A 10,227-nucleotide genomic window follows, 5' to 3' on the forward strand; every position below is an offset into this window, starting at 1 on the left:
CTGCTGGGCCTAAGGGGAGGCAGGGAGGCTTCCTCCACAGGAGCCCAGGAAGGAATGTCCCCCAGCTGTGGCACAGATAGCAGAGCCACTGTGCTAAAGATGTGTCCACACCACTCTGCACCAGACTCCCTGTCCCTACAGCCTTGAGCAGCTATACTCAAAAGCAGGCTGAGGCCAGGTAGGGGCCAGAGGCCCCACTGTGTCTCCAGGAAGGCCTTACTGTCCTTACTGTTTTTGTTCCTGGAGAGACCTGTATTCTCCTCAGTGTTTAGAGCAGCTCAACTCCCAGTAGCCAAGCTACAGAACCAGCCTAGGTGCCCCAGAGCAGATGGATGGATAAAGAAACTGTGGTCCCTATACACAGTGGAATATTACTCAGCCATAAAGAAGAATGAAATGATGACATTTGAAGTCAAAGGATGGAGTTGGAGAGGATCATGCTGAGTAAGTAAGCCAATTCCAAAAACCAAAGCTGAGTGTCCTCTCTGACATGCAGATGCTGACTCACAATAGGGGAGAAGAGAAGAGAATTTCATTGAATGAGACAACGGGAAGGGAGGGGAGGGACTGGGAGAGACAGGGGAATGAATGGACCTCACTTTCCCATGTTCACATAGGAAACACACCTGCTGGCCAGGCCAGGAACCCTGGCAACAACCAGGGATACCCCACAGCAGGGCAAGCCACAGGAATGAAAATCACATCTCGTGTAAATGACATTGCAGGATACACACTGCTGTCACAGGGAGCTAAGAAGAAAAAATTCACAGACAAACCTGTGTTCCCACCTATGAAAAGGGACAAGGTGCGATGTCATTCAGCGTTCTCATTAAAGATGAAGTGAGCTCTGCTGGCCTCTGGGAGCCAGTGTGAGGGATCCAACACTCAGGACACCAAAGCAGCCCCACCTCTTTAGTCCTTTGCTCCCCACAGGAATGTCCAGCCTCAGAGGCCTGCGGAGACCCTGCCTATCAGGGACAGGGCAGCTGCTTCCTTCAGTCCCCCTGCTGTCTCCTCCCAGGGGCAACATGCACTCCCTTTGTCCCATCCTGACTTGTGATGTCATGGGTGGGGACAGTCCCAGGGAGCAGGGACAGCCTGCAGCATGTACCTGATAACACAGTGGCCTCAGTTTGAGGAAAAAATCATGAAGGGGACAATGGAAGTTTCCAGAGCTCGGAACAGGGAGGTGAAGCCCTCGATGTCCAGCATGTGCACCTTATCCACAAACATCACACTGGGGACCAGCTCGAACATGCCCTGTTCGAAGTACTTGTTCACCACCTTGTTGATCTCACCTGGAACAGGGTCCCAGCCCGTGCGGGAAATGTCATCTGCTCTCTTCTCCACACTTCAGTTCCCTCCAGACCCAACCCTGCAGCCTGGTTCTCCTACTGGCTCTCTAATCCCAGGCTGGGTACTGGACCCATCCCAGGATTGGTGTCATCATTTGAAAACAAGAATCATGCCAGGTGTGGTGTCACACAGATATAACCCCAGCAGCCTGGGAGTTTGAGGCAGGAGGATCACAAATTGGAGGCCAGCCTCAGCAATTTAGTAAGGCCCTGAGCAACTAGGTTGAGACCCTGTCTCTGAATAAAATACAGAATAAGGCTGGGAATGGGGCTCAGGGGTCAAGAACCCCTGAGTCTAATCCCTGTACCCTCATTTAAAAAAAAAAAAACAGGCATCATCACCCCCAAATGAGACAAAAAGCCTTCTGTGGAGCTATGGGGGGTGCAGTGTCCAGGAGCTGCCCCATCTAGCCCTCAGCCTGATGCCAAGAGACCCCACTTGGGAGCCTCAGGAAGATGTGTTTTCATATGCAGATTCTCCTCTGCTGCACCCAGTCAAGAAGCCCTTTTGGGAGCCCTGGTTGACAATGCTCAGGTTAATGAACTTTCCATCAAAGGCAGTTAGAATCCTCTCCCCAGGAAACCTGAGCAAAGAGAGTCAGAGCCAGCTCAGCCTCGGCCCCTAGAACCATCATCCCCTGCAGAATTGCAGACCTGCCTCAGGTCAGGGCAGATCTGCCCTCACCTTCCAAAACAGTGCCCCCTGTCATCATGATGGAACTGTTCCAAGAACCAGTATCTGAGGCCTGTCCTCACCCAGAGCCATTATGCAGAAAGTCAAAACCGAGTTCAGAGACAGATTTTCTCTTGGCCACTCATGGAGGAGCTTAGGCTGCTGTGAGGCCTCAAGGCAACAGTGGATTCATGTTGAACTTACATTTTCAGGGAGTAAAATGGTAATGGGCCCAAGAAGGACATAAAATTGGGGAAGAGCTGTCGCACATACCTGTATCCCAGCGGCTGGGGAGGCTGAGGCAGGAGGATTAGAAGTTGGAGGCCAGCCACAGCAACCTAGAAAGGGCCAGAGCAACTCAGCCAGGCTCTGTCTCTAAATAAAAAAATAGAAGTGCTGGGACAGGGCTCAGTGGTCGAGAGCCTCCGAGTTCAATCATCAGCATCAAAAAAAAAAAAAAAAAAGTCCACAAAGCAGCAAGGGAGACCCACTGCCTGGTGTCAAATTTGGCACCTTTCTGAGACCTCAAAGGAAGCAGATCCTGACCTCAGCGGTGCCAGAGCACACAGTGTTGCCACAGCTTCTAAAGAGAGTTAAGACTCAGAGCTGTGCAGTGGGGAGTGCTCAGAACCAGGAACAAGTAAGAGGCAGGGCCTCAACTCGGCTATGGGCTCAAGCTTCACCATGCATTCTTTCTGTGATCTCTGTCTTCTTTGGCTTCATCAACTGGCCCATCATGGACAGGACGTCTTGTCCCCCTGTAGGAGAGAGGACTTTCTAAGACAGCTACCAAAGCCTATCCTCCTGCCTCCTGCAGGTCCCTGATGTCACTCAACTTGGAAGCCTGAGGTGGACAGACCCAGCACAGCTCCCTTGGGAAAAATGAGGGCCTCCTGAACTCAGAGGGATCCCCTCTAGGTTTTCCCCTAACCTGCAAGGATCAAACAGAATCATGAGTGGTGGCATGTGTCTTTAAAAATCCTGGCAATTTGGGAGGCTGAGACAGGAGGACTGCAAGTTGGAGGCCAGCTTCAGAAACTTAGTGAGGTCCTGAGCAACTCAGCAAGACCCTGTCTCTAAATAAAATATATAAAGGGCTGCAGAGGGGGCTCCATGGGGAAGCACCCCTAGGGTTTAAGCTTCAATACAAAAAAGAAAGAGGAAACTCTGGCCAGGTAGGAAGAAACATCAATCCCAAGAGTCTCTGGCCTCTTTTGGGCAAAGGTCCAAGGGACAAAAGCAAAACCAGATAGATTCCCAGCAGAAAGCCCGTTCCTGGTGGGGAGGAGGAGGCCTCATTCAGGATGAAGAGCAAACCTGACTCTCTATCCAGTGATGCACAGAGCAGCGCCAGCTGGGAGCTGGAGGACTTGGGGCTTGAGTTCTGCAGAGGCCAGAATCTCCGTGAGGCTGTCTGAAGCCCTGTGAAGGCTTCTGCCAGAAACCCCCAGCCCAGGGTGGAGAGTAGTCTCCAGCAGGCTGGCAGGGGGCCAGGGGCAGACCATGCCCAGAGATCAGCTGTGACAGCATTTGGACATTGGGACAAAGGGGCCAAAGCTCATATCATGCTCAGTGATGAGCCTCCCAGACGGCCTCCAGGAGGACACCATGGCCCTGACCGCTGGTTCCCTGGGCCTTGGGCATGTGCTGGACCAGCAGGGCCTGTCCATGGAGCCTGGCATGGGATACATCAAGGTCATTCACCATTCTGTCCTAGATGAACTCCTTCTTCTTGTGGACATCGCCCTTGGGCAGCGCATGTCCTCCTAGGCCTCCAGGGCAAACTATGTGGACTAGGAGTCGCACCTGCTTTGCCTCTGCCAGCAGACCACAGGGCACTGGGACCACAAAGAGATCAGTGAAAGAAAGGTCCCCGCTGCCCACTTAGGGCCTGCAACAGCGCCCTCCTCCTGTGCCCCACAGCCTGGTGCCATCCTGGGCTCCCAGACCTGCCCTGGCAACACCTGAGATTTTCTGGAAGATTCTCTCCCCTTTTTTTTACTCTTGATAGAGAAGCATCCAGGGGACTCACTGGAGCCGGGAGTCCGTGCTTTTCTAGGTGGTGATTTATGGGTGAGATGAGGCCTGAGGCTCATCCATGAACCAGGGAGGAGCACCCAACATGGGATGCAGCTGCATATAGAGGAGGAGCCACCTGGTACTGTCCCCAGGCTCAGGATTCAGGGAGGGACACCAGTGAGATAAGGGAAGATTGAAGATGCAGCCTGGTGCAGCGGGAAGGGACGAAGGCTGCCTGATCCCTGTCCCCCACAGGATTTGGGTCTTGCACACTCTGCCTGATGAAGTCACCAGAAGAGGAAGACAGAGAAAAGCCAAGGTGACTTAGGTAAAGGGACAGCTGCTGGCCTTCCCCCACCAATCCCTGCTTATCACAGTGATGCCCTGGTCACCCAGGTCTCCCTATGGCAGACCCTCAGGCGTGGCACTATCCCCAGGGAGCATACCTTCACAGCCCTGCTGTTGGCCTCCAGGGAGATGATGTCCCTGGCCTCCACTCGCTCCTTCTGCAGACTTTCAAAAATGCTGGGGTTCAACTAAAAGCAAACCAAACCAGACAAAGGGGGACTCAACCATGATGCATGTTCCAGTTCCTTCTGACCCCAAGGGAAGGAAACATTTAGTAAGAGACCTGAGTGGCCAGTCACAGTGGTGCACACCTGTCATCCCAGAGACTCAAGAGGCTGAGGCAGAAGGATTGCCAAGTTGGAGGCCACCCTCAGCAACTTAGCAAGGGGAGACTCTCTCTCAAAACAATACAAAGCAAAGTAAAAAGGGCAGGCTTCTGGCTCCCTGCTTAAACACTATGGGTTCAGTTCACAGTACTAAACACGAGAGAGAAAGAGACAGACAGACAAACAGACATCTGAGGTAGACAGCGACCCTAGGAGTGGGTGGGTATGAGTGTCTGTGGCAGGGCATAAGAGCCTGGACTGGGGGCTTAGAACACCAGGAGGTGAACCTGAGGGTGACCATGTCTGCCTGCAGGAGACAAGAGAACGTCACCATTACTCTTCCTTGCCTTGCCTTCAGGGGTTGCAAAGTTGTAGGAGCATTCTCATAGGGACCCGGCTGCCCTTAGAGGGGACATGTGTCCATAGCCACGCCCCACGGCACACCCCAGTATCACCACTACAGCTCCAGTCCTTGGATTAGGGACACCAGAGTTTCCTGCTTAGCCACCCGAGGCTGCATTTGACGTGGCTCATGATTCCGGCTCTCGGGGGCTCAGTCTTCTCATCTATGTGACAGCATCCAGAACCACCCACAGAGGAGTCCAGCTCAGAAGGGGAAACATAAGTTGGAATTCCCCAAAACTGGGTCGGAGGCTGAGGAAGGAGGATCACCAAGGTGGAGGCCCATCTAGAACACATAGCTAGGCCCTGGGGCTGGGTCACATCTCAGTGGCAAAGCACTAGGTCACTATGGCAAGGGCCCCAGGTTAGAACCCCAGGACCAGAAAAAAGCAAATCCTAGCACCGCCTGGCTCCCGGGGCTGTGCACACACATCTCAGGTTGACGGTGGTCTACGGGCCTTGCTCTTCCCCAGGGATGTGCACTGGGCAAGGACTGAAGCCTCTGCAGGACCCAGCTGGCAGACAGGTCCTGAGGCTGAGCTTCCAGAGAAGCTGCTACAGATGGCCACCCTGTGAAAACAAACTGATCTCTGTCCCAGACAGAGTCCAGAATCAAAGGGAGGCAGTGCGGGACACGACACAGACTAACACCCAGTGCAGGGCTCCCTCTGGGGGAGGGGGACCCCAAAAGGTCAATCCAGAATAAAAGTCGGTATGTGGTGGCCAAAGGCCAGGGGGAGGGACAGCAGGAGGCCATTCATGGGAATGAGGTCTCTTGGAAGGGCATAACAATGTTCTAGAATTAAGATGGAGAGTGTGAACTATGTCATGCATTAAAATCCTGTGGGCCACACACACTTAAAATGGGTGGGTTGTGTTCACAACTGCACCCCAACAGAGCTGCCAGGAGCTTGCCAGGGACCAGCCTCTCTGGCCTCCTTGGGGCACTGTGCAAACAGGAACAGGGCTGGGGAGTCCCCAGGCCAAGATTCGTAAGCCTCCTTCGAACTTCACTTTTCCACACAACATACCTGAAGTCCTTCTGTCCCAATATCTCATCCATGTTGAAAAACTTCCCAGAAGGACTTGGGTTTTGGGGGGCTGGGTGTACCAGGGATTGGACTCAGGGGCTCTTGACCACCAAGCCCTATCCCCAGCCCTGTTTGGCATTTTATTTAGAGACAGAGTCTCACTGAGTTGCTTAGGTCCTGGGTTTGGCTGAGGCTGGCTTTGAACTCGAGATCCTCCTGCCTCAGCCTCCCTAACTACTGGGATAAGAGGTGGGCACCACCTTTGTTTTGGAAGACAATTTTCCTCTTCTCCTTTAGCCTATTTTTTTTGAGAATCTGGACAAAGCAGACCAATGGATGGCTCAAATTTCCACTGTGTTCCTGTGTCCTCTCTCCTACGTAAAAGGGGACAATTTTACTCTTTTCCTCTCAGGCATTTTATACAGTTGACTATCCAGATGAACTGGCTCAAGGTGTCATTTCTGAGAAGGGCCACCTTCTCAGAACCTCATTAATCTACAGTGGACAGGATGTGGTGAGGGTTTAAAGAGAAAGAGCAGTTTGCGGAGCCAAGCTCCTGAGATGAAGGCCCCACAAGGAAACAGAAAAATAGCCCTTGGAAGAAGTGACATTTTCGTGATCTCCATAAAGCAGTAACTGAGAAACCACCTCAGAGAATCAAAGAACCATCAAATAATAAAAGAGAAAAAGATGGAGAGATTCTATGGAGGATGAAGAGTGGTCTAGAGATAAGAAACTGAGTTCCAGAGAGCTCAGAGGACTCACAGGGGTCACCCAGCACCAGAGGACTCGCATTCACCCTGCCCCTCAGCCAGCACTGGATGCAGGAAAACTGGAGCCTCTTTCTGAGCCTGAGGCCTTGATCTGGATAACAGGGGAAATGAGATTCACAACACCTGCCCACACGGGCACAGAGCGGGGAGGAGCCACAGGTAAATTACTTTCCCAACCCCACAGCAGGGGACCTGGCCATGCAGCAGGAGACAGGTACATAGCTAGTGTGAGTCAATCATAACAACAGTGGATGAGTAAAAACATTATAAAAAAGAAAAAAAAGAAAACAAAATTGTGTCCACTTTGACTTTTTGGGGAGGTGAGGGGGTTTAGTATTGGGAATTGAACCCAGGGGTGACTTACACCTAAGCCCCATCCCGACCCTCATTTTTTATTTAATTAGAGATAGGCTCTCCCTGAGCTGCTCAGGGCATTGACTATGTTGATGAGGCTGGCCTCCACCTTGTGATCTTCCTGCCTCAGCCTCCTTAGCTGCTGGGATAACAGGTGTGCTCCACTGTGTCTAGCTGACCAGTGGTCATCATGTTGGGGATGAGATGGCAGAAGCAATTTCTTGACTTAACCACACAACTCCCACAAGCAATGAGAAAAGTTACCTCATGAATGGACCTATGTCCAAGCCCTCTAGAGGTGGCCCTTTATACTACACAGTGTTATTCTGAGTGTCCTATATGGCATCAACAATGCAGAGGCCAAGGAAAAAGCAACATAGAGGTCACACCATCTTCCCGGTGCCATAATGCTGAGGACAGGGCTCAGGATGGACTCCCCTTGAGCTGCTTTGTGCCCTTGGCTGTCTTGAGCCCTATGATCAGGTGGCTGATGGTCTTTCTGTAGCCTCCCATGGGGTTCTCTGTCTCACATGGGTTCAGCTCATTCACCTTCTGTTCCTTGGCCTCCTTTATCCTAAGCCCAGGGAGGGATGACCGATGGAGACACAGTGAGAAGTGGGACCGTCCTTCTCTCCACATCCATCTCCTACCCACCAACAACCTTCTCACCTCAAACTTCCAAAGCACAAGAACTGACAAGTCACCTTACAGTACAACTTGGAGACACCATCACGTGTGGAGAGCAACACTACAGGTAGCGGTGGCCCAAGCCTGCCATTCCAGCTCAGGAGGCCGAGGCAGGAGGATGAAAAGCTGGAAGCCAGTCTCAGAAGCTCAGTGAGACCCAGATCAACTCAGTGAGACCCTGTCTCCAAATAAATTCAAACCAGGGCTGGAAGGTGGCTCAGTGTTTAGGTGCCGCAGGTTCAATCCCTGGTGCCCCTCCACAAAGAAGAAGAAGAAGAAGAAGAAGAAGAAGAAGAAGAAGAAGAAGAAGAAGAAGAAGAAGAAGAAGAAGAGATGAGGGTCTCTTCTGTCCTGAAAAATGAGGAGGCCACAAGGGACTTCTCCTGGCAGGTGGTCATTAGGCTCCCAGTGAGCTGATATTGAAATGTCCCAAAGGCAGAGACACATGGCCACAGGATCAGATACTCAGGCCCCTTCCCACTGTTCAAGGGAGGGCATTACCTTATCACGCCATCCCTTGCCTTCTCTTCTCCAGAAACCCAACCAGGACAAGGACACTCAAGAATGGAAGCTAAAGGCCAGCTCTCCTCTGCCTGTGATCCACCTGAGACCTATAAATGGGGCTTTTGGAAAACACTCAAAATAGAAGCCACATTCTGTGTTTGATGAACCAAATTCCCAGCTCCTGAACACCAAGAAAAACTTCCGAAACAAAGCTCAGAGCAGCTGTGCAAACCTCAAGTCCCAGCAGCTCTGGAGTCTGAGGCTGGAGGATCATGGGTTAGAGGCCAGCCTCCACAACACTGAGGCCCTGAGAAACTCAGGACAACTCTGTCTCTAAATACAATGCAAAATAGGTCTGGGGATGGGGCTCAGGGGTCAAGGGCCCCTGGGTTCAATCCCTGGTCCAAAAAAAAAAAGAAATTTTCCAGACAACATGAAGGTATCAGAAAAGTTTTTCAAGCTTGGAAAATTCTGGGCTTTTAAGCCTACTTTGATTTTTTAAATAGTACCTTTTCTATTCTTCAAAGAGGAAATTGCTCCAAATGGAATGCCTGCCCATACTCACTGTCAGGGAACAGTGACATGTGATTCCTCCAGGAGGGGAAGAAAGGCATCGCTGTGTCTCAGCTGCTCCTATTTGTCTAGAAGGTTCTTGGTAGTGACCAGCAGCCAGGGAAAGGCCTGGCAGACAGTGGGCCTGGCTGTGGGCTAGGGAAGGGGCAGCAGGTGCTGTCTCTGGCCACAACAGCACAAAGGACATGGGTTTCTTCTGCTGGTTCAGGTGTTTAAGTCCCTGACCTTGACCTTCATAACATCAAGAAAGCAGCCCAGACAGGGCAGGTGACCCTCCCTCCCTCCCTCTTCAGCTTTGCAGGAACTCAAAGGTGGGGGACAGCAGGCTCCTGTCAGAGTGGATCCCACAGCCTGCCCTTTTATTCTGTGGTAGGTTCTAGAAATTTCTCTTCACCTGCTGCCATCAAAAGTTCCTGCTGTGTCCCCAACCCCCTCCCACCCCAGGGACTACTCTCAAACAAGGCACCTGGTGACCTCTACTTTTTCAAATTTTAAAGCATTTCAGGTCCCACTGAGCAATTGCAACACAAGCAACAGTGTGAAGGCCAGTTTTACCAGGTTTTTATCTCACAATATGTTTTTTTAATTATTTTTTAAGTTGTAGATGGACACAATACTTTTACTTTTTATTTATTTTTATTTTTATTTTTATGTGGTGCTGAGGATGAAACCCAGGGCCCCACACATGCTAGGTGGATGCTCTGCCCCTGAGCCCCTGCCCCAGCCCAGGAAAATGGTGTTTTTTTTTAATTTAAGTTCTTAAAAATAATAATATTCAGGTATTTGAAAGGTTGTGATATCTTACTGGTCACATTTTTTTAGTTCCTTTTGGTACCAGAAGTGGAATTCAGGGGCCCTCAACCTCTCAGGCCCATCCCCAGCCCCTTTTATATTTTATTTAGAGACTAGGTCTCACTGAGTTGCTAAGGGTCTGGCTAAGTTTCTGAGGCTGGCCTCTAACTTGTGATCCTCCTGCCTCAGCCTCCTGAGCTGTTGGAATATTGTTCATATGTTTAACTAATGAGTTAAATAAAATCACTGGCACATGTTTAAATAAGGAAAGGTTAGCCAGGCATGATAGCACACATCTGTAGCCATAGTTACTCAACATACTGAGGCAAGAGGATAGTTTGAACCCAAGAGTTCCAGGACTGCCTAGGAAACATAGTGAGGCCCTGAAAA

General features: G+C 51.0%; 1 pseudogene; it reads right to left on the bottom strand.

Moving 5' to 3' along the window:
• Positions 1-1,062: 1,062 nt before the first annotated feature.
• LOC144371416 (ruvB-like 1) lies at positions 1,063-7,920 on the bottom strand (annotated as a pseudogene).
• Positions 7,921-10,227: the final 2,307 nt, after the last annotated feature.

The sequence above is a fragment of the Ictidomys tridecemlineatus genome, chromosome 16 (assembly GCF_052094955.1).
Source record: "Ictidomys tridecemlineatus isolate mIctTri1 chromosome 16, mIctTri1.hap1, whole genome shotgun sequence".
In the NCBI taxonomy this organism is placed as follows: domain Eukaryota; kingdom Metazoa; phylum Chordata; class Mammalia; order Rodentia; family Sciuridae; genus Ictidomys; species Ictidomys tridecemlineatus.